Source organism: Triturus cristatus, chromosome 4_1, assembly GCF_964204655.1.
Source record: "Triturus cristatus chromosome 4_1, aTriCri1.1, whole genome shotgun sequence".
Lineage (NCBI taxonomy): Eukaryota > Metazoa > Chordata > Amphibia > Caudata > Salamandridae > Triturus > Triturus cristatus.
In genome coordinates, this window is record NC_140585.1 from 145,814,106 (window position 1) to 145,834,763 (window position 20,658).

General features: G+C 55.7%; 8 non-coding genes across 8 annotated transcripts; all 8 read left to right on the forward strand.

Annotated features, from left to right (window-relative positions):
* Positions 1-1,829: 1,829 nt before the first annotated feature.
* Positions 1,830-1,901, forward strand: TRNAE-CUC (transfer RNA glutamic acid (anticodon CUC)). The gene has a single exon. It is a non-coding gene; the product is annotated as a tRNA-Glu (tRNA).
* Positions 1,902-3,599: 1,698 nt separating this feature from the next.
* Positions 3,600-3,671, forward strand: TRNAD-GUC (transfer RNA aspartic acid (anticodon GUC)). Its single transcript has one exon. It is a non-coding gene; the product is annotated as a tRNA-Asp (tRNA).
* A 2,695-nt stretch (positions 3,672-6,366) lies between these two features.
* TRNAE-CUC (transfer RNA glutamic acid (anticodon CUC)) lies at positions 6,367-6,438 on the forward strand. Its single transcript has one exon. It is a non-coding gene; the product is annotated as a tRNA-Glu (tRNA).
* Positions 6,439-8,136: 1,698 nt separating this feature from the next.
* Positions 8,137-8,208, forward strand: TRNAD-GUC (transfer RNA aspartic acid (anticodon GUC)). Its single transcript has one exon. It is a non-coding gene; the product is annotated as a tRNA-Asp (tRNA).
* Positions 8,209-10,903: 2,695 nt separating this feature from the next.
* TRNAE-CUC (transfer RNA glutamic acid (anticodon CUC)) lies at positions 10,904-10,975 on the forward strand. Its single transcript has one exon. It is a non-coding gene; the product is annotated as a tRNA-Glu (tRNA).
* Positions 10,976-12,673: 1,698 nt separating this feature from the next.
* Positions 12,674-12,745, forward strand: TRNAD-GUC (transfer RNA aspartic acid (anticodon GUC)). The gene has a single exon. It is a non-coding gene; the product is annotated as a tRNA-Asp (tRNA).
* Positions 12,746-15,349: 2,604 nt separating this feature from the next.
* TRNAE-CUC (transfer RNA glutamic acid (anticodon CUC)) lies at positions 15,350-15,421 on the forward strand. Its single transcript has one exon. It is a non-coding gene; the product is annotated as a tRNA-Glu (tRNA).
* Positions 15,422-17,119: 1,698 nt separating this feature from the next.
* Positions 17,120-17,191, forward strand: TRNAD-GUC (transfer RNA aspartic acid (anticodon GUC)). The gene has a single exon. It is a non-coding gene; the product is annotated as a tRNA-Asp (tRNA).
* The last annotated feature ends 3,467 nt before the right edge of the window (positions 17,192-20,658 follow it).

The following is a 20,658-nucleotide window of genomic DNA, read 5'->3' on the forward strand; positions in this document are numbered from 1 at the left end:
GAGGCGCTGACACCCCGCTGGTGCCCTGAGGAGAGGCACTGCCCTCCCTCTGGTGCCCTGAGAGGAGGAGCTGACCCCCGCTGGTGCCCTGAGAAGAGGCGCTTACCTCCTGCTGGTGCCCTGAGTAGAGGCGCTGACCTCCCGCTGGTGCCATGAGAAAAGGGACTGCCCTCCTTCAGGGGTACCTGAGAAGAGGTGCTGATTCCCCGCTAGTGCCCTGAGAAGTGGCGCTGACCTCCAGCTGGTGCCCTGAGAAGAGGCGCTGCCCTCCTGCAAGGGCCCCTGAGAAGAGGCGCTGACCTCCAGCTGGTGCCATGAGAATAGGCGCTGCCCTCCTGCAAGGGCCCCTGAGAAGAGGCGCTGACCCCCCCCGCTAGTGCCCTGAGAAGAGGCGCTGACCTCCAGCTGGTGCCCTGAGAAGAGGCGCTGACCTCCAGCTGGTGCCCTGAGAAGAGGCGCTGCCCTCCTGCAAGGGCCCCTGAGAAGAGGCGCTGACCTCCAGCTGATGCCCTGAGAAGAGGCGCTGCCCTCCTGCAAGGGCCCCTGAGAAGAGGTGCTGACCCCCCCGCTAGTGCCCTGAGAAGAGGCGCTGACCTCCAGCTGGTGCCCTGAGAAGAGGTGCTGACCTCCTGCTGGTGCCCTGAGAAGAGGTGCTGACCTCCCGCTGGTGCCCTAAGAAGAGGCGCTGACCTCCTGCTGGTGCCCTGAGAAGAGGCACTGACCCCCCGCTGGTGCCCTGAGTAGAGGTGCTGACACCCCGCTGGGGCCCTGAGAAGAGGCACTGACCCCCCCCCCCCCGCTGGTGCTCTGAGGAGAGGCACTGCCCTCCCTCTGGTGCTCTGAGAGGAGGAGCTGACCCCCGCTGGTGCCCTGAGAAGAGGCGCTTATCTCCTGCTGGTGCCCTGAGTAGAGGCGCTGACCTCCCGCTGGTGCCATGAGAAAAGGGACTGCCCTCCTTCAGGGGTACCTGAGAAGAGGTGCTGATCCCCGCTAGTGCCCTGAGAAGAGGCGCTGACCTCCAGCTGGTGCCCTGAGAAGAGGCGCTGACCTCCCGCTGGTGCCCTGAGAAGAGGCGCTGACCTCCAGCTGGTGCCCTGAGAAGAGGCGCTGCCCTCCTGCAAGGGCCCCTGAGAAGAGGCGCTGACCCCCCGCTAGTGCCCTGAGAAGAGGCACTGACCTCCAGCTGGTGCCCTGAGAAGAGGCGCTGCCCTCCTGCAAAGGCCCCTGAGAAGAGGCGCTGACCCCCCCGCTAGTGCCCTGAGAAGAGGCGCTGACCTCCAGCTGGTGCCCTGAGAAGAGGCGCTGCCCTCCTGCAAGGGCCCCTGAGAAGAGGCGCTGACCCCCCGCTAGTGCCCTGAGAAGAGGTGCTGACCTCCAGCTGGTGCCCTGAGAAGAGGCGCTGACCTCCCGCTGGTGCCCTGAGAAGAGGCGCTGACCTCCCGCTGGTGCCCTGAGAAGAGGAGCTGACCTAGAACAGTGACTGGTATTTTTCTGGATGGTTAATTGGTTCTTGCTGTTTTTGCTCTCCAGTTAGTTGTGTGTTATGAAGGTCCCATGCGTCTTCCAGGGATGGAAACTGTCCCGAGATCTGAGTCTATTTAACGTTCAGTAGATTGCTTTGTTGGGGGTGTGCCTGAAAGCAGTGTTTTTTTTGTGTGTCCCATGATGTTTTCCAAAGTGTAGTAAAGACAAGCTTGCCAGTGTTAGGTTGATGTGTGTGTGTTTTCCTGCTTACTTTAGTTGATGCACAAAACCCTGTGACAGCAGCACAGGCGGCCTCACCCTGGTGGTATGTCTTGGAGCAGGTGCTGCTCCAGAGCACCCAGTGCTCCCTGGTGGTCTAGTGGTTAGGATTCGGCGCTCTCACCGCCGCGGCCCGGGTTCGATTCCCGGTCAGGGAAGGGACTCTTTTTTTCTCCCCACGGTATACTTCTAGTTTTTTTTCATCCTATCTAAACACATTTTTTAAGGTTTTACATCGCAAATCTTTTATTACATACATTTCTTCTTTACTTGACCTGCCACCTGCTAATAACAACGTCACCTTTCAGGCACACAGACAAAACACTGATAGAAAACTGAATGCTGGTCATCAAAGCTTGTTCTTCACAAAGGATGGGTTACCGCTTGGAAGAAGCACTGGCAAATCCAGGAGGCCTGTTTCTAGGGGTCTCCAGCTCTATGAAGAATCCAGTTTCAAGACAACATTGAAAGGGAGAGATTCGCTTCTGGAGCTTGCTACACTATAGCTTCGGAGATGGCAGCTTGCCAAATTGTTGACAGGCTCGAGCCAATTGTCAGAATGCCAGTATTCTGCGACCCACCTAGTTTGATGGATATCTGCTGGTTGGGTGGAAGGAAGCAAAGAGGAGGTGGGGGCTTATAGTATTAACGTGAAGCCAGATAGGGAGATGGGGAAGAGCAGCATTGGAGGGGGAGAGCAACACGGGCGGGCGGGATACTGCTCACCAAGCCCGGATTTACGCAGGATGGGCGGAGTCCCTCAGTCTCTCTGTCCAGCGGGGGCTCTCTCTTTACCCGTATGGCCAGTCCGGCCCTGGTGCCGTCATGTCTCCCAAAGGGCGTCTCTAGCCCGTCACTCTGGAGTCTGTATCCTCCGGGTGAGGTCTCCTATTCTTCTAGCTAGGGGCTGGAGAGAAGGGAGGTGGTTGGTCTGGGGCGCCAGTCATAGTCGCCCTTGAGAGGCGTTTCTAAGGTAGTTTGTAAGTGTGTCTGGACAGGTTGCTCTAAGGTGCGCAAAGTGATGTCTTAGCATTTGAAAGAAGCATTGAGAAAGGCAGGTGGCCTGTTTGTTTTCCTTTGCTGGCTTTGTGCAGGGAAGGAAAGTCTCCATTGTAGGGTTTGGCGCTTTATGAAGGCCTTGAGCTGCTGTTTAGAGACAGAGTGCTGCCTAGGCGGCTGGGCACGCTGCTCACACCTCATGCCATATAGCGCCTTGTCATCCCTACATCACCGAGCCTTCGATAGCTCAGTTGGTAGAGCGGAGGACTGTAGTGGGGAAGCTGACATCCTTAGGTCGCTGGTTCAAATCCGGCTCGAAGGAATTTTGCAAAGTCTTCACTTTTTTCCTCTGCTTCACAATTCAAAGCGCCTCTTTCTCAGACACTCGCACACCTGGGCTTTTCCTGCCTCCTCTCTTCTCCTTTACAAGCCAGCTTTCTCCTTTGGCGCAGGCGGGCGGGTGGGCGGGTGGGAGGGAGCGTCTCCCTCCCCACTCCCTGTGTGCAGCCCCCGCTGCAATCCTCCAGCATCAGAGAGAGCCAGGGGCCCCTGGGCTGAAGATCCAGGCCGGGGCCGTCAGAAGCAGCCGTGGGAGCTGGTTGCTGTGACTCTGGCATCAGGTGATGCTGCTGAGAGCGCTGCTGAGAGTGTCTGCTAGGAGGTGAGAAGGATCTTGTGAGGCAGGAGTGTGTTTGTGTGTGTATTGTGTGAGGGAGTGTGTGTGTGTTTATTGAGCCTGTGGGCCCCTGTGTTGGTGTGAAGGAGTTGATAAATGGCACAAATTTGTAGCATATGAGGATGGACAGGAGGGTTTTCAGCCACATAAGGAGCGGCTCAGCGAGGCCAGGTGCAGCTGTTCCTCGTTAGTATAGTGGTCAGTATCCCCGCCTGTCACGCGGGAGACCGGGGTTCAATTCCCCGACGGGGAGGATTCCATCGCATTTTTTAAAGCATGACAACTCTACCTTTATTTAGAATTTCATCTAGAATGTGGCGCTTTCCACTCATGACATCATCTGATTTACTAATGCGGTCTCATAACTTTTACGATCAATCACGGGCAATTTTTAAGTGAGACACTTTTTGCGAAGGATGTCTGCCTTTTCGTTTTAAGCTTCTGTGTACTTAATTGAAAAAAGAAACGTGCACGAAGCCTTGTTATTTACATCAAAATCAAAGGACTACATGATCAATCATATGCGTTGAAGCCTGTTGTTTTTTCAAGAGACATAAATGAAATGATGGATCGCGCTCTGAATGAGGAATTATTTTTTATGACGTTGAAGCGTTTTATTTATCTTTGTTTCGGTCTAATGTTTTAGGGCCTACAGGCACATTGTGAAAGTGAAAGTTCCACTGGCCTGCACGTGCACTCCCCACCATCCTCGTCAGAGATCTTATATTGCCTAGGTCCAGCATGAGTACCAAATTCCTTTCAGGCTATTGCAGTGTATTCTGCTACTTGTAGTTTCTAACACTCTAAACTGAGGGCGAGGGGAGCCAGCATCCAAAGCAACACCCTGGTCTGGGTGAAGCGCTCATGCTCAGATCTGGGCTTACTTGAGAGCTTTGACGAGGCCTTGGACGAGCTGCAGGCATCCCCCAGAAGGTCTGCTGCCCTCCTACAGGGGTCCCTGAGAAGAGGAGCAGACCCCCGCTGGTGCCCTGAGAAGAGGCACTGACCCCCCGCTGGTGCCCTGAGTAGAGGCGCTGACACCCCGCTGGTGCCCTGAGGAGAGGCACTACCCTCCCTCTGGTGCCCTGAGAGGAGGAGCTGACCCCCGCTGGTGCCCTGAGAAGAGGCACTGACACCCCGCTGGTGCCCTGAGGAGAGGCTCTGCCCTCCCTCTGGTGCCCTGAGAGGAGGAGCTGACCCCCGCTGGTGCCCTGAGAAGAGGCGCTTACCTCCTGCTGGTGCCCTGAGTAGAGGCGCTGACCTCCCGCTGGTGCCATGAGAAAAGGGACTGCCCTCCTTCAGGGGTACCTGAGAAGAGGTGCTGATTCCCCGCTAGTGCCCTGAGAAGTGGCGCTGACCTCCAGCTGGTGCCCTGAGAAGAGGCGCTGCCCTCCTGCAAGGGCCCCTGAGAAGAGGCGCTGACCTCCAGCTGGTGCCATGAGAATAGGCGCTGCCCTCCTGCAAGGGCCCCTGAGAAGAGTCGCTGACCCCCCCCGCTAGTGCCCTGAGAAGAGGCGCTGACCTCCAGCTGGTGCCCTGAGAAGAGGTGCTGACCTCCAGCTGGTGCCCTGAGAAGAGGCGCTGCCCTCCTGCAAAGGCCCCTGAGAAGAGGCGCTGACCTCCAGCTGGTGCCCTGAGAAGAGGCGCTGCCCTCCTGCAAGGGCCCCTGAGAAGAGGCGCTGACCCCCCCGCTAGTGCCCTGAGAAGAGGTGCTGACCTCCAGCTGGTGCCCTGAGAAGAGGTGCTGACCTCCCGCTGGTGCCCTGAGAAGAGGTGCTGACCTCCCGCTGGTGCCCTGAGAAGAGGCGCTGACCTCCTGCTGGTGTCCTGAGAAGAGGCACTGACCCCCCGCTGGTGCCCTGAGTAGAGGTGCTGACACCCCGCTGGGGCCCTGAGAAGAGGCACTGACCCCCCCCCGCTGGTGCTCTGAGGAGAGGCACTGCCCTCCCTCTGGTGCTCTGAGAGGAGGAGCTGACCCCCGCTGGTGCCCTGAGAAGAGGCGCTTACCTCCTGCTGGTGCCCTGAGTAGAGGCGCTGACCTCCCGCTGGTGCCATGAGAAAAGGGACTGCCCTCCTTCAGGGGTACCTGAGAAGAGGTGCTGATCCCCGCTAGTGCCCTGAGAAGAGGCGCTGACCTCCAGCTGGTGCCCTGAGAAGAGGCGCTGACCTCCCGCTGGTGCCCTGAGAAGAGGCGCTGACCTCCAGCTGGTGCCCTGAGAAGAGGCGCTGCCCTCCTGCAAGGGCCCCTGAGAAGAGGCGCTGACCCCCCGCTAGTGCCCTGAGAAGAGGCACTGACCTCCAGCTGGTGCCCTGAGAAGAGGCGCTGCCCTCCTGCAAAGGCCCCTGAGAAGAGGCGCTGACCCCCCCGCTAGTGCCCTGAGAAGAGGCGCTGACCTCCAGCTGGTGCCCTGAGAAGAGGCGCTGCCCTCCTGCAAGGGCCCCTGAGAAGAGGCGCTGACCCCCCGCTAGTGCCCTGAGAAGAGGTGCTGACCTCCAGCTGGTGCCCTGAGAAGAGGCGCTGACCTCCCGCTGGTGCCCTGAGAAGAGGCGCTGACCTCCCGCTGGTGCCCTGAGAAGAGGAGCTGACCTAGAACAGTGACTGGTATTTTTCTGGATGGTTAATTGGTTCTTGCTGTTTTTGCTCTCCAGTTAGTTGTGTGTTATGAAGGTCCCATGCGTCTTCCAGGGATGGAAACTGTCCCGAGATCTGAGTCTATTTAACGTTCAGTAGATTGCTTTGTTGGGGGTGTGCCTGAAAGCAGTGTTTTTTTTGTGTGTCCCATGATGTTTTCCAAAGTGTAGTAAAGACTAGCTTGCCAGTGTTAGGTTGATGTGTGTGTGTTTTCCTGCTTACTTTAGTTGATGCACAAAACCCTGTGACAGCAGCACAGGCGGCCTCACCCTGGTGGTATGTCTTGGAGCAGGTGCTGCTCCAGAGCACCCAGTGCTCCCTGGTGGTCTAGTGGTTAGGATTCGGCGCTCTCACCGCCGCGGCCCGGGTTCGATTCCCGGTCAGGGAAGGGACTCTTTTTTTCTCCCCACGGTATACTTCTAGTTTTTTTTCATCCTATCTAAACACATTTTTTAAGGTTCTACATCGCAAATCTTTTATTACATACATTTCTTCTTTACTTGACCTGCCACCTGCTAATAACAACGTCACCTTTCAGGCACACAGACAAAACACTGATAGAAAACTGAATGCTGGTCATCAAAGCTTGTTCTTCACAAAGGATGGGTTACCGCTTGGAAGAAGCACTGGCAAATCCAGGAGGCCTGTTTCTAGGGGTCTCCAGCTCTATGAAGAATCCAGTTTCAAGACAACATTGAAAGGGAGAGATTCGCTTCTGGAGCTTGCTACACTATAGCTTCGGAGATGGCAGCTTGCCAAATTGTTGACAGGCTCGAGCCAATTGTCAGAATGCCAGTATTCTGCGACCCACCTAGTTTGATGGATATCTGCTGGTTGGGTGGAAGGAAGCAAAGAGGAGGTGGGGGCTTATAGTATTAACGTGAAGCCAGATAGGGAGATGGGGAAGAGCAGCATTGGAGGGGGAGAGCAACACGGGCGGGCGGGATACTGCTCACCAAGCCCGGATTTACGCAGGATGGGCGGAGTCCCTCAGTCTCTCTGTCCAGCGGGGGCTCTCTCTTTACCCGTATGGCCAGTCCGGCCCTGGTGCCGTCATGTCTCCCAAAGGGCGTCTCTAGCCCGTCACTCTGGAGTCTGTATCCTCCGGGTGAGGTCTCCTATTCTTCTAGCTAGGGGCTGGAGAGAAGGGAGGTGGTTGGTCTGGGGCGCCAGTCATAGTCGCCCTTGAGAGGCGTTTCTAAGGTAGTTTGTAAGTGTGTCTGGACAGGTTGCTCTAAGGTGCGCAAAGTGATGTCTTAGCATTTGAAAGAAGCATTGAGAAAGGCAGGTGGCCTGTTTGTTTTCCTTTGCTGGCTTTGTGCAGGGAAGGAAAGTCTCCATTGTAGGGTTTGGCGCTTTATGAAGGCCTTGAGCTGCTGTTTAGAGACAGAGTGCTGCCTAGGCGGCTGGGCACGCTGCTCACACCTCATGCCATATAGCGCCTTGTCATCCCTACATCACCGAGCCTTCGATAGCTCAGTTGGTAGAGCGGAGGACTGTAGTGGGGAAGCTGATATCCTTAGGTCGCTGGTTCAAATCCGGCTCGAAGGAATTTTGCAAAGTCTTCACTTTTTTCCTCTGCTTCACAATTCAAAGCGCCTCTTTCTCAGACACTCGCACACCTGGGCTTTTCCTGCCTCCTCTCTTCTCCTTTACAAGCCAGCTTTCTCCTTTGGCGCAGGCGGGCGGGTGGGCGGGTGGGAGGGAGCGTCTCCCTCCCCACTCCCTGTGTGCAGCCCCCGCTGCAATCCTCCAGCATCAGAGAGAGCCAGGGGCCCCTGGGCTGAAGATCCAGGCCGGGGCCGTCAGAAGCAGCCGTGGGAGCTGGTTGCTGTGACTCTGGCATCAGGTGATGCTGCTGAGAGCGCTGCTGAGAGTGTCTGCTAGGAGGTGAGAAGGATCTTGTGAGGCAGGAGTGTGTTTGTGTGTGTATTGTGTGAGGGAGTGTGTGTGTGTTTATTGAGCCTGTGGGCCCCTGTGTTGGTGTGAAGGAGTTGATAAATGGCACAAATTCGTAGCATATGAGGATGGACAGGAGGGTTTTCAGCCATATAAGGAGCGGCTCAGCGAGACCAGGTGCAGCTGTTCCTCGTTAGTATAGTGGTCAGTATCCCCGCCTGTCACGCGGGAGACCGGGGTTCAATTCCCCGACGGGGAGGATTCCATCGCATTTTTTAAAGCATGACAACTCTACCTTTATTTAGAATTTCATCTAGAATGTGGCGCTTTCCACTCATGACATCATCTGATTTACTAATGCGGTCTCATAACTTTTACGATCAATCACGGGCAATTTTTAAGTGAGACACTTTTTGCGAAGGATGTCTGCCTTTTCGTTTTAAGCTTCTGTGTACTTAATTGAAAAAAGAAACGTGCACGAAGCCTTGTTATTTACATCAAAATCAAAGGACTACATGATCAATCATATGCGTTGAAGCCTGTTGTTTTTTCAAGAGACATAAATGAAATGATGGATCGCGCTCTGAATGAGGAATTATTTTTTATGACGTTGAAGCGTTTTATTTATCTTTGTTTCGGTCTAATGTTTTAGGGCCTACAGGCACATTGTGAAAGTGAAAGTTCCACTGGCCTGCACGTGCACTCCCCACCATCCTCGTCAGAGATCTTATATTGCCTAGGTCCAGCATGAGTACCAAATTCCTTTCAGGCTATTGCAGTGTATTCTGCTACTTGTAGTTTCTAACACTCTAAACTGAGGGCGAGGGGAGCCAGCATCCAAAGCAACACCCTGGTCTGGGTGAAGCGCTCATGCTCAGATCTGGGCTTACTTGAGAGCTTTGACGAGGCCTTGGACGAGCTGCAGGCATCCCCCAGAAGGTCTGCTGCCCTCCTACAGGGGTCCCTGAGAAGAGGAGCAGACCCCCGCTGGTGCCCTGAGAAGAGGCACTGACCCCCCGCTGGTGCCCTGAGTAGAGGCGCTGACACCCCGCTGGTGCCCTGAGGAGAGGCACTACCCTCCCTCTGGTGCCCTGAGAGGAGGAGCTGACCCCCGCTGGTGCCCTGAGAAGAGGCACTGACACCCCGCTGGTGCCCTGAGGAGAGGCACTGCCCTCCCTCTGGTGCCCTGAGAGGAGGAGCTGACCCCCGCTGGTGCCCTGAGAAGAGGCGCTTACCTCCTGCTGGTGCCCTGAGTAGAGGCGCTGACCTCCCGCTGGTGCCATGAGAAAAGGGACTGCCCTCCTTCAGGGGTACCTGAGAAGAGGTGCTGATTCCCCGCTAGTGCCCTGAGAAGTGGCGCTGACCTCCAGCTGGTGCCCTGAGAAGAGGCGCTGCCCTCCTGCAAGGGCCCCTGAGAAGAGGCGCTGACCTCCAGCTGGTGCCATGAGAATAGGCGCTGCCCTCCTGCAAGGGCCCCTGAGAAGAGTCGCTGACCCCCCCCGCTAGTGCCCTGAGAAGAGGCGCTGACCTCCAGCTGGTGCCCTGAGAAGAGGCGCTGACCTCCAGCTGGTGCCCTGAGAAGAGGCGCTGCCCTCCTGCAAAGGCCCCTGAGAAGAGGCGCTGACCTCCAGCTGGTGCCCTGAGAAGAGGCGCTGCCCTCCTGCAAGGGCCCCTGAGAAGAGGCGCTGACCCCCCCGCTAGTGCCCTGAGAAGAGGTGCTGACCTCCAGCTGGTGCCCTGAGAAGAGGTGCTGACCTCCCGCTGGTGCCCTGAGAAGAGGTGCTGACCTCCCGCTGGTGCCCTGAGAAGAGGCGCTGACCTCCTGCTGGTGTCCTGAGAAGAGGCACTGACCCCCCGCTGGTGCCCTGAGTAGAGGTGCTGACACCCCGCTGGGGCCCTGAGAAGAGGCACTGACCCCCCCCCGCTGGTGCTCTGAGGAGAGGCACTGCCCTCCCTCTGGTGCTCTGAGAGGAGGAGCTGACCCCCGCTGGTGCCCTGAGAAGAGGCGCTTACCTCCTGCTGGTGCCCTGAGTAGAGGCGCTGACCTCCCGCTGGTGCCATGAGAAAAGGGACTGCCCTCCTTCAGGGGTACCTGAGAAGAGGTGCTGATCCCCGCTAGTGCCCTGAGAAGAGGCGCTGACCTCCAGCTGGTGCCCTGAGAAGAGGCGCTGACCTCCCGCTGGTGCCCTGAGAAGAGGCGCTGACCTCCAGCTGGTGCCCTGAGAAGAGGCGCTGCCCTCCTGCAAGGGCCCCTGAGAAGAGGCGCTGACCCCCCGCTAGTGCCCTGAGAAGAGGCACTGACCTCCAGCTGGTGCCCTGAGAAGAGGCGCTGCCCTCCTGCAAAGGCCCCTGAGAAGAGGCGCTGACCCCCCCGCTAGTGCCCTGAGAAGAGGCGCTGACCTCCAGCTGGTGCCCTGAGAAGAGGCGCTGCCCTCCTGCAAGGGCCCCTGAGAAGAGGCGCTGACCCCCCGCTAGTGCCCTGAGAAGAGGTGCTGACCTCCAGCTGGTGCCCTGAGAAGAGGCGCTGACCTCCCGCTGGTGCCCTGAGAAGAGGCGCTGACCTCCCGCTGGTGCCCTGAGAAGAGGAGCTGACCTAGAACAGTGACTGGTATTTTTCTGGATGGTTAATTGGTTCTTGCTGTTTTTGCTCTCCAGTTAGTTGTGTGTTATGAAGGTCCCATGCGTCTTCCAGGGATGGAAACTGTCCCGAGATCTGAGTCTATTTAACGTTCAGTAGATTGCTTTGTTGGGGGTGTGCCTGAAAGCAGTGTTTTTTTTGTGTGTCCCATGATGTTTTCCAAAGTGTAGTAAAGACAAGCTTGCCAGTGTTAGGTTGATGTGTGTGTGTTTTCCTGCTTACTTTAGTTGATGCACAAAACCCTGTGACAGCAGCACAGGCGGCCTCACCCTGGTGGTATGTCTTGGAGCAGGTGCTGCTCCAGAGCACCCAGTGCTCCCTGGTGGTCTAGTGGTTAGGATTCGGCGCTCTCACCGCCGCGGCCCGGGTTCGATTCCCGGTCAGGGAAGGGACTCTTTTTTTCTCCCCACGGTATACTTCTAGTTTTTTTTCATCCTATCTAAACACATTTTTTAAGGTTTTACATCGCAAATCTTTTATTACATACATTTCTTCTTTACTTGACCTGCCACCTGCTAATAACAACGTCACCTTTCAGGCACACAGACAAAACACTGATAGAAAACTGAATGCTGGTCATCAAAGCTTGTTCTTCACAAAGGATGGGTTACCGCTTGGAAGAAGCACTGGCAAATCCAGGAGGCCTGTTTCTAGGGGTCTCCAGCTCTATGAAGAATCCAGTTTCAAGACAACATTGAAAGGGAGAGATTCGCTTCTGGAGCTTGCTACACTATAGCTTCGGAGATGGCAGCTTGCCAAATTGTTGACAGGCTCGAGCCAATTGTCAGAATGCCAGTATTCTGCGACCCACCTAGTTTGATGGATATCTGCTGGTTGGGTGGAAGGAAGCAAAGAGGAGGTGGGGGCTTATAGTATTAACGTGAAGCCAGATAGGGAGATGGGGAAGAGCAGCATTGGAGGGGGAGAGCAACACGGGCGGGCGGGATACTGCTCACCAAGCCCGGATTTACGCAGGATGGGCGGAGTCCCTCAGTCTCTCTGTCCAGCGGGGGCTCTCTCTTTACCCGTATGGCCAGTCCGGCCCTGGTGCCGTCATGTCTCCCAAAGGGCGTCTCTAGCCCGTCACTCTGGAGTCTGTATCCTCCGGGTGAGGTCTCCTATTCTTCTAGCTAGGGGCTGGAGAGAAGGGAGGTGGTTGGTCTGGGGCGCCAGTCATAGTCGCCCTTGAGAGGCGTTTCTAAGGTAGTTTGTAAGTGTGTCTGGACAGGTTGCTCTAAGGTGCGCAAAGTGATGTCTTAGCATTTGAAAGAAGCATTGAGAAAGGCAGGTGGCCTGTTTGTTTTCCTTTGCTGGCTTTGTGCAGGGAAGGAAAGTCTCCATTGTAGGGTTTGGCGCTTTATGAAGGCCTTGAGCTGCTGTTTAGAGACAGAGTGCTGCCTAGGCGGCTGGGCACGCTGCTCACACCTCATGCCATATAGCGCCTTGTCATCCCTACATCACCGAGCCTTCGATAGCTCAGTTGGTAGAGCGGAGGACTGTAGTGGGGAAGCTGACATCCTTAGGTCGCTGGTTCAAATCCGGCTCGAAGGAATTTTGCAAAGTCTTCACTTTTTTCCTCTGCTTCACAATTCAAAGCGCCTCTTTCTCAGACACTCGCACACCTGGGCTTTTCCTGCCTCCTCTCTTCTCCTTTACAAGCCAGCTTTCTCCTTTGGCGCAGGCGGGCGGGTGGGCGGGTGGGAGGGAGCGTCTCCCTCCCCACTCCCTGTGTGCAGCCCCCGCTGCAATCCTCCAGCATCAGAGAGAGCCAGGGGCCCCTGGGCTGAAGATCCAGGCCGGGGCCGTCAGAAGCAGCCGTGGGAGCTGGTTGCTGTGACTCTGGCATCAGGTGATGCTGCTGAGAGCGCTGCTGAGAGTGTCTGCTAGGAGGTGAGAAGGATCTTGTGAGGCAGGAGTGTGTTTGTGTGTGTATTGTGTGAGGGAGTGTGTGTGTGTTTATTGAGCCTGTGGGCCCCTGTGTTGGTGTGAAGGAGTTGATAAATGGCACAAATTCATAGCATATGAGGATGGACAGGCGGGTTTTCAGCCACATGAGGAGCGGCTCAGCGAGACCAGGTGCAGCTGTTCCTCGTTAGTATAGTGGTCAGTATCCCCGCCTGTCACGCGGGAGACCGGGGTTCAATTCCCCGACGGGGAGGATTCCATCGCATTTTTTAAAGCATGACAACTCTACCTTTATTTAGAATTTCATCTAGAATGTGGCGCTTTCCACTCATGACATCATCTGATTTACTAATGCGGTCTCATAACTTTTACGATCAATCACGGGCAATTTTTAAGTGGGACACTTTTTGCGAAGGATGTCTGCCTTTTCGTTTTAACCTTCTGTGTACTTAATTGAAAAAAGAAACGTGCACGAAGCCTTGTTATTTACATCAAAATCAAATGACTACATGATCAATCATATGCGTTGAAGCCTGTTGTTTTTTCAAGAGACATAAATGAAATGATGGATCGCGCTCTGAATGAGGAATTATTTTTTATGACGTTGAAGCGTTTTATTTATCTTTGTTTCGGTCTAATGTTTTAGGGCTTACAGGCACATTGTGAAAGTGAAAGTTCCACTGGCCTGCACGTGCACTCCCCACCATCCTCGTCAGAGATCTTATATTGCCTAGGTCCAGCATGAGTACCAAATTCCTTTCAGGCTATTGCAGTGTATTCTGCTACTTGTAGTTTCTAACACTCTAAACTGAGGGCGAGGGGAGCCAGCATCCAAAGCAACACCCTGGTCTGGGTGAAGCGCTCATGCTCAGATCTGGGCTTACTTGAGAGCTTTGACGAGGCCTTGGACGAGCTGCAGGCATCCCCCAGAAGGTCTGCTGCCCTCCTACAGGGGTCCCTGAGAAGAGGAGCAGACCCCCGCTGGTGCCCTGAGAAGAGGCACTGACCCCCCGCTGGTGCCCTGAGTAGAGGCGCTGACACCCCGCTGGTGCCCTGAGGAGAGGCACTGCCCTCCCTCTGGTGCCCTGAGAGGAGGAGCTGACCCCCGCTGGTGCCCTGAGAAGAGGCGCTTACCTCCTGCTGGTGCCCTGAGTAGAGGCGCTGACCTCCCGCTGGTGCCATGAGAAAAGGGACTGCCCTCCTTCAGGGGTACCTGAGAAGAGGTGCTGATTCCCCGCTAGTGCCCTGAGAAGTGGCGCTGACCTCCAGCTGGTGCCCTGAGAAGAGGCGCTGCCCTCCTGCAAGGGCCCCTGAGAAGAGGCGCTGACCTCCAGCTGGTGCCATGAGAATAGGCGCTGCCCTCCTGCAAGGGCCCCTGAGAAGAGGCGCTGACCCCCCCCGCTAGTGCCCTGAGAAGAGGCGCTGACCTCCAGCTGGTGCCCTGAGAAGAGGCGCTGACCTCCAGCTGGTGCCCTGAGAAGAGGCGCTGCCCTCCTGCAAGGGCCCCTGAGAAGAGGCGCTGACCTCCAGCTGATGCCCTGAGAAGAGGCGCTGCCCTCCTGCAAGGGCCCCTGAGAAGAGGTGCTGACCCCCCCGCTAGTGCCCTGAGAAGAGGCGCTGACCTCCAGCTGGTGCCCTGAGAAGAGGTGCTGACCTCCTGCTGGTGCCCTGAGAAGAGGTGCTGACCTCCCGCTGGTGCCCTAAGAAGAGGCGCTGACCTCCTGCTGGTGCCCTGAGAAGAGGCACTGACCCCCCGCTGGTGCCCTGAGTAGAGGTGCTGACACCCCGCTGGGGCCCTGAGAAGAGGCACTGACCCCCCCCCCCCCGCTGGTGCTCTGAGGAGAGGCACTGCCCTCCCTCTGGTGCTCTGAGAGGAGGAGCTGACCCCCGCTGGTGCCCTGAGAAGAGGCGCTTATCTCCTGCTGGTGCCCTGAGTAGAGGCGCTGACCTCCCGCTGGTGCCATGAGAAAAGGGACTGCCCTCCTTCAGGGGTACCTGAGAAGAGGTGCTGATCCCCGCTAGTGCCCTGAGAAGAGGCGCTGACCTCCAGCTGGTGCCCTGAGAAGAGGCGCTGACCTCCCGCTGGTGCCCTGAGAAGAGGCGCTGACCTCCAGCTGGTGCCCTGAGAAGAGGCGCTGCCCTCCTGCAAGGGCCCCTGAGAAGAGGCGCTGACCCCCCGCTAGTGCCCTGAGAAGAGGCACTGACCTCCAGCTGGTGCCCTGAGAAGAGGCGCTGCCCTCCTGCAAAGGCCCCTGAGAAGAGGCGCTGACCCCCCCGCTAGTGCCCTGAGAAGAGGCGCTGACCTCCAGCTGGTGCCCTGAGAAGAGGCGCTGCCCTCCTGCAAGGGCCCCTGAGAAGAGGCGCTGACCCCCCGCTAGTGCCCTGAGAAGAGGTGCTGACCTCCAGCTGGTGCCCTGAGAAGAGGCGCTGACCTCCCGCTGGTGCCCTGAGAAGAGGCGCTGACCTCCCGCTGGTGCCCTGAGAAGAGGAGCTGACCTAGAACAGTGACTGGTATTTTTCTGGATGGTTAATTGGTTCTTGCTGTTTTTGCTCTCCAGTTAGTTGTGTGTTATGAAGGTCCCATGCGTCTTCCAGGGATGGAAACTGTCCCGAGATCTGAGTCTATTTAACGTTCAGTAGATTGCTTTGTTGGGGGTGTGCCTGAAAGCAGTGTTTTTTTTGTGTGTCCCATGATGTTTTCCAAAGTGTAGTAAAGACAAGCTTGCCAGTGTTAGGTTGATGTGTGTGTGTTTTCCTGCTTACTTTAGTTGATGCACAAAACCCTGTGACAGCAGCACAGGCGGCCTCACCCTGGTGGTATGTCTTGGAGCAGGTGCTGCTCCAGAGCACCCAGTGCTCCCTGGTGGTCTAGTGGTTAGGATTCGGCGCTCTCACCGCCGCGGCCCGGGTTCGATTCCCGGTCAGGGAAGGGACTCTTTTTTTCTCCCCACGGTATACTTCTAGTTTTTTTTCATCCTATCTAAACACATTTTTTAAGGTTCTACATCGCAAATCTTTTATTACATACATTTCTTCTTTACTTGACCTGCCACCTGCTAATAACAACGTCACCTTTCAGGCACACAGACAAAACACTGATAGAAAACTGAATGCTGGTCATCAAAGCTTGTTCTTCACAAAGGATGGGTTACCGCTTGGAAGAAGCACTGGCAAATCCAGGAGGCCTGTTTCTAGGGGTCTCCAGCTCTATGAAGAATCCAGTTTCAAGACAACATTGAAAGGGAGAGATTCGCTTCTGGAGCTTGCTACACTATAGCTTCGGAGATGGCAGCTTGCCAAATTGTTGACAGGCTCGAGCCAATTGTCAGAATGCCAGTATTCTGCGACCCACCTAGTTTGATGGATATCTGCTGGTTGGGTGGAAGGAAGCAAAGAGGAGGTGGGGGCTTATAGTATTAACGTGAAGCCAGATAGGGAGATGGGGAAGAGCAGCATTGGAGGGGGAGAGCAACACGGGCGGGCGGGATACTGCTCACCAAGCCCGGATTTACGCAGGATGGGCGGAGTCCCTCAGTCTCTCTGTCCAGCGGGGGCTCTCTCTTTACCCGTATGGCCAGTCCGGCCCTGGTGCCGTCATGTCTCCCAAAGGGCGTCTCTAGCCCGTCACTCTGGAGTCTGTATCCTCCGGGTGAGGTCTCCTATTCTTCTAGCTAGGGGCTGGAGAGAAGGGAGGTGGTTGGTCTGGGGCGCCAGTCATAGTCGCCCTTGAGAGGCGTTTCTAAGGTAGTTTGTAAGTGTGTCTGGACAGGTTGCTCTAAGGTGCGCAAAGTGATGTCTTAGCATTTGAAAGAAGCATTGAGAAAGGCAGGTGGCCTGTTTGTTTTCCTTTGCTGGCTTTGTGCAGGGAAGGAAAGTCTCCATTGTAGGGTTTGGCGCTTTATGAAGGCCTTGAGCTGCTGTTTAGAGACAGAGTGCTGCCTAGGCGGCTGGGCACGCTGCTCACACCTCATGCCATATAGCGCCTTGTCATCCCTACATCACCGAGCCTTCGATAGCTCAGTTGGTAGAGCGGAGGACTGTAGTGGGGAAGCTGATATCCTTAGGTCGCTGGTTCAAATCCGGCTCGAAGGAATTTTGCAAAGTCTTCACTTTTTTCCTCTGCTTCACAATTCAAAGCGCCTCTTTCTCAGACACTCGCACACCTGGGCTTTTCCTGCCTCCTCTCTTCTCCTTTACAAGCCAGCTTTCTCCTTTGGCGCAGGCGGGCGGGTGGGCGGGTGGGAGGGAGCGTCTCCCTCCCCACTCCCTGTGTGCAGCCCCCGCTGCAATCCTCCAGCATCAGAGAGAGCCAGGGGCCCCTGGGCTGAAGATCCAGGCCGGGGCCGTCAGAAGCAGCCGTGGGAGCTGGTTGCTGTGACTCTGGCATCAGGTGATGCTGCTGAGAGCGCTGCTGAGAGTGTCTGCTAGGAGGTGAGAAGGATCTTCTGAGGCAGGAGTGTGTTTGTGTGTGTATTGTGTGAGGGAGTGTGTGTGTGTTTATTGAGCCTGTGGGCCCCTGTGTTGGTGTGAAGGAGTTGATAAATGGCACAAATTCGTAGCATATGAGGATGGACAGGCGGGTTTTCAGCCACATGAGGAGCGGCTCAGCGAGACCAGGTGCAGCTGTTCCTCGTTAGTATAGTGGTCAGTATCCCCGCCTGTCACGCGGGAGACCGGGGTTCAATTCCCCGACGGGGAGGATTCCATCGCATTTTTTAAAGCATGACAACTCTACCTTTATTTAGAATTTCATCTAGAATGTGGCGCTTTCCACTCATGACATCATCTGATTTACTAATGCGGTCTCATAACTTTTACGATCAATCACGGGCAATTTTTAAGTGGGACACTTTTTGCGAAGGATGTCTGCCTTTTCGTTTTAACCTTCTGTGTACTTAATTGAAAAAAGAAACGTGCACGAAGCCTTGTTATTTACATCAAAATCAAATGACTACATGATCAATCATATGCGTTGAAGCCTGTTGTTTTTTCAAGAGACATAAATGAAATGATGGATCGCGCTCTGAATGAGGAATTATTTTTTATGACGTTGAAGCGTTTTATTTATCTTTGTTTCGGTCTAATGTTTTAGGGCTTACAGGCACATTGTGAAAGTGAAAGTTCCACTGGCCTGCACGTGCACTCCCCACCATCCTCGTCAGAGATCTTATATTGCCTAGGTCCAGCATGAGTACCAAATTCCTTTCAGGCTATTGCAGTGTATTCTGCTACTTGTAGTTTCTAACACTCTAAACTGAGGGCGAGGGGAGCCAGCATCCAAAGCAACACCCTGGTCTGGGTGAAGCGCTCATGCTCAGATCTGGGCTTACTTGAGAGCTTTGACGAGGCCTTGGACGAGCTGCAGGCATCCCCCAGAAGGTCTGCTGCCCTCCTACAGGGGTCCCTGAGAAGAGGAGCAGACCCCCGCTGGTGCCCTGAGAAGAGGCACTGACCCCCCGCTGGTGCCCTGAGTAGAGGCGCTGACACCCCGCTGGTGCCCTGAGGAGAGGCACTACCCTCCCTCTGGTGCCCTGAGAGGAGGAGCTGACCCCCGCTGGTGCCCTGAGAAGAGGCACTGACACCCCGCTGGTGCCCTGAGGAGAGGCACTGCCCTCCCTCTGGTGCCCTGAGAGGAGGAGCTGACCCCCGCTGGTGCCCTGAGAAGAGGCGCTTACCTCCTGCTGGTGCCCTGAGTAGAGGCGCTGACCTCCCGCTGGTGCCATGAGAAAAGGGACTGCCCTCCTTCAGGGGTACCTGAGAAGAGGTGCTGATTCCCCGCTAGTGCCCTGAGAAGTGGCGCTGACCTCCAGCTGGTGCCCTGAGAAGAGGCGCTGACCTCCCGCTGGTGCCCTGAGAAGAGGCGCTGACCTCCAGCTGGTGCCCTGAGAAGAGGCGCTGCCCTCCTGCAAGGGCCCCTGAGAAGAGGCGCTGACCCCCCGCTAGTGCCCTGAGAAGAGGCACTGACCTCCAGCTGGTGCCCTGAGAAGAGGCGCTGCCCTCCTGCAAAGGCCCCTGAGAAGAGGCGCTGACCCCCCCGCTAGTGCCCTGAGAAGAGGCGCTGACCTCCAGCTGGTGCCCTGAGAAGAGGCGCTGCCCTCCTGCAAGGGCCCCTGAGAAGAGGCGCTGACCCCCCGCTAGTGCCCTGAGAAGAGGTGCTGACCTCCAGCTGGTGCCCTGAGAAGAGGCGCTGACCTCCCGCTGGTGCCCTGAGAAGAGGCGCTGACCTCCCGCTGGTGCCCTGAGAAGAGGAGCTGACCTAGAACAGTGACTGGTATTTTTCTGGATGGTTAATTGGTTCTTGCTGTTTTTGCTCTCCAGTTAGTTGTGTGTTATGAAGGTCCCATGCGTCTTCCAGGGATGGAAACTGTCCCGAGATCTGAGTCTATTTAAGGTTCAGTAGATTGCTTTGTTGGGGGTGTGCCTGAAAGCAGTGTTTTTTTTGTGTGTCCCATGATGTTTTCCAAAGTGTAGTAAAGACTAGCTTGCCAGTGTTAGGTTGATGTGTGTGTGTTTTCCTGCTTACTTTAGTTGATGCACAAAACCCTGTGACAGCAGCACAGGCGGCCTCACCCTGGTGGTATGTCTTGGAGCAGGTGCTGCTCCAGAGCACCCAGTGCTTCCTGGTGGTCTAGTGGTTAGGATTCGGCGCTCTCACCGCCGTGGCCCGGGTTCGATTCCCGGTCAGGGAAGGGACTCTTTTTTTCTCCCCACGGTATACTTCTAGTTTTTTTTCATCCTATCTAAACACATTTTTTAAGGTTTTACATCGCAAATCTTTTATTACATACATTTCTTCTTTACTTGACCTGCCACCTGCTAATAACAACGTCACCTTTCAGGCACACAGACAAAACACTGATAGAAAACTGAATGCTGGTCATCAAAGCTTGTTCTTCACAAAGGATGGGTTACCGCTTGGAAGAAGCACTGGCAAATCCAGGAGGCCTGTTTCTAGGGGTCTCCAGCTCTATGAAGAATCCAGTTTCAAGACAACATTGAAAGGGAGAGATTCACTTCTGGAGCTTGCTACACTATAGCTTCGGAGATGGCAGCTTGCCAAATTGTTGACAGGCTCGAGCCAATTGTCAGAATGCCAGTATTCTGCGACCCACCTAGTTTGATGGATATCTGCTGGTTGGGTGGAAGGAAGCAAAGAGGAGGTGGGGGCTTATAGTATTAACGTGAAGCCAGATAGGGAGATGGGGAAGAGCAGCATTGGAGGGGGAGAGCAACACGGGCGGGCGGGATACAGCTCACCAAGCCCGGATTTACGCAGGATGGGCGGAGTCCCTCAGTCTCTCTGTCCAGCGGGGGCTCTCTCTTTACCCGTATGGCCAGTCCGGCCCTGGTGCCGTCATGTCTCCCAAAGGGCGTCTCTAGCCCGTCACTCTGGAGTCTGTATCCTCCGGGTGAGGTCTCCTATTCTTCTAGCTAGGGGCTGGAGAGAAGGGAGGTGGTTGGTCTGGGGCGCCAGTCATAGTCGCCCTTGAGAGGCGTTTCTAAGGTAGTTTGTAAGTGTGTCTGGACAGGTTGCTCTAAGGTGCGCAAAGTGATGTCTTAGCATTTGAAAGAAGCATTGAGAAAGGCAGGTGGCCTGTTTGTTTTCCTTTGCTGGCTTTGTGCAGGGAAGGAAAGTCTCCATTGTAGGGTTTGGCGCTTTATGAAGGCCTTGAGCTGCTGTTTAGAGACAGAGTGCTGCCTAGGCGGCTGGGCACGCTGCTCACACCTCATGCCATATAGCGCCTTGTCATCCCTACATCACCGAGCCTTCGATAGCTCAGTTGGTAGAGCGGAGGACTGTAGTGGGGAAGCTGATATCCTTAGGTCGCTGGTTCAAATCCGGCTCGAAGGAATTTTGCAAAGTCTTCACTTTTTTCCTCTGCTTCACAATTCAAAGCGCCTCTTTCTCAGACACTCGCACACCTGGGCTTTTCCTGCCTCCTCTCTTCTCCTTTACAAGCCAGCTTTCTCCTTTGGCGCAGGCGGGCGGGTGGGCGGGTGGGAGGGAGCGTCTCCCTCCCCACTCCCTGTGTGCAGCCCCCGCTGCAATCCTCCAGCATCAGAGAGAGCCAGGGGCCCCTGGGCTGAAGATCCAGGCCGGGGCCGTCAGAAGCAGCCGTGGGAGCTGGTTGCTGTGACTCTGGCATCAGGTGATGCTGCTGAGAG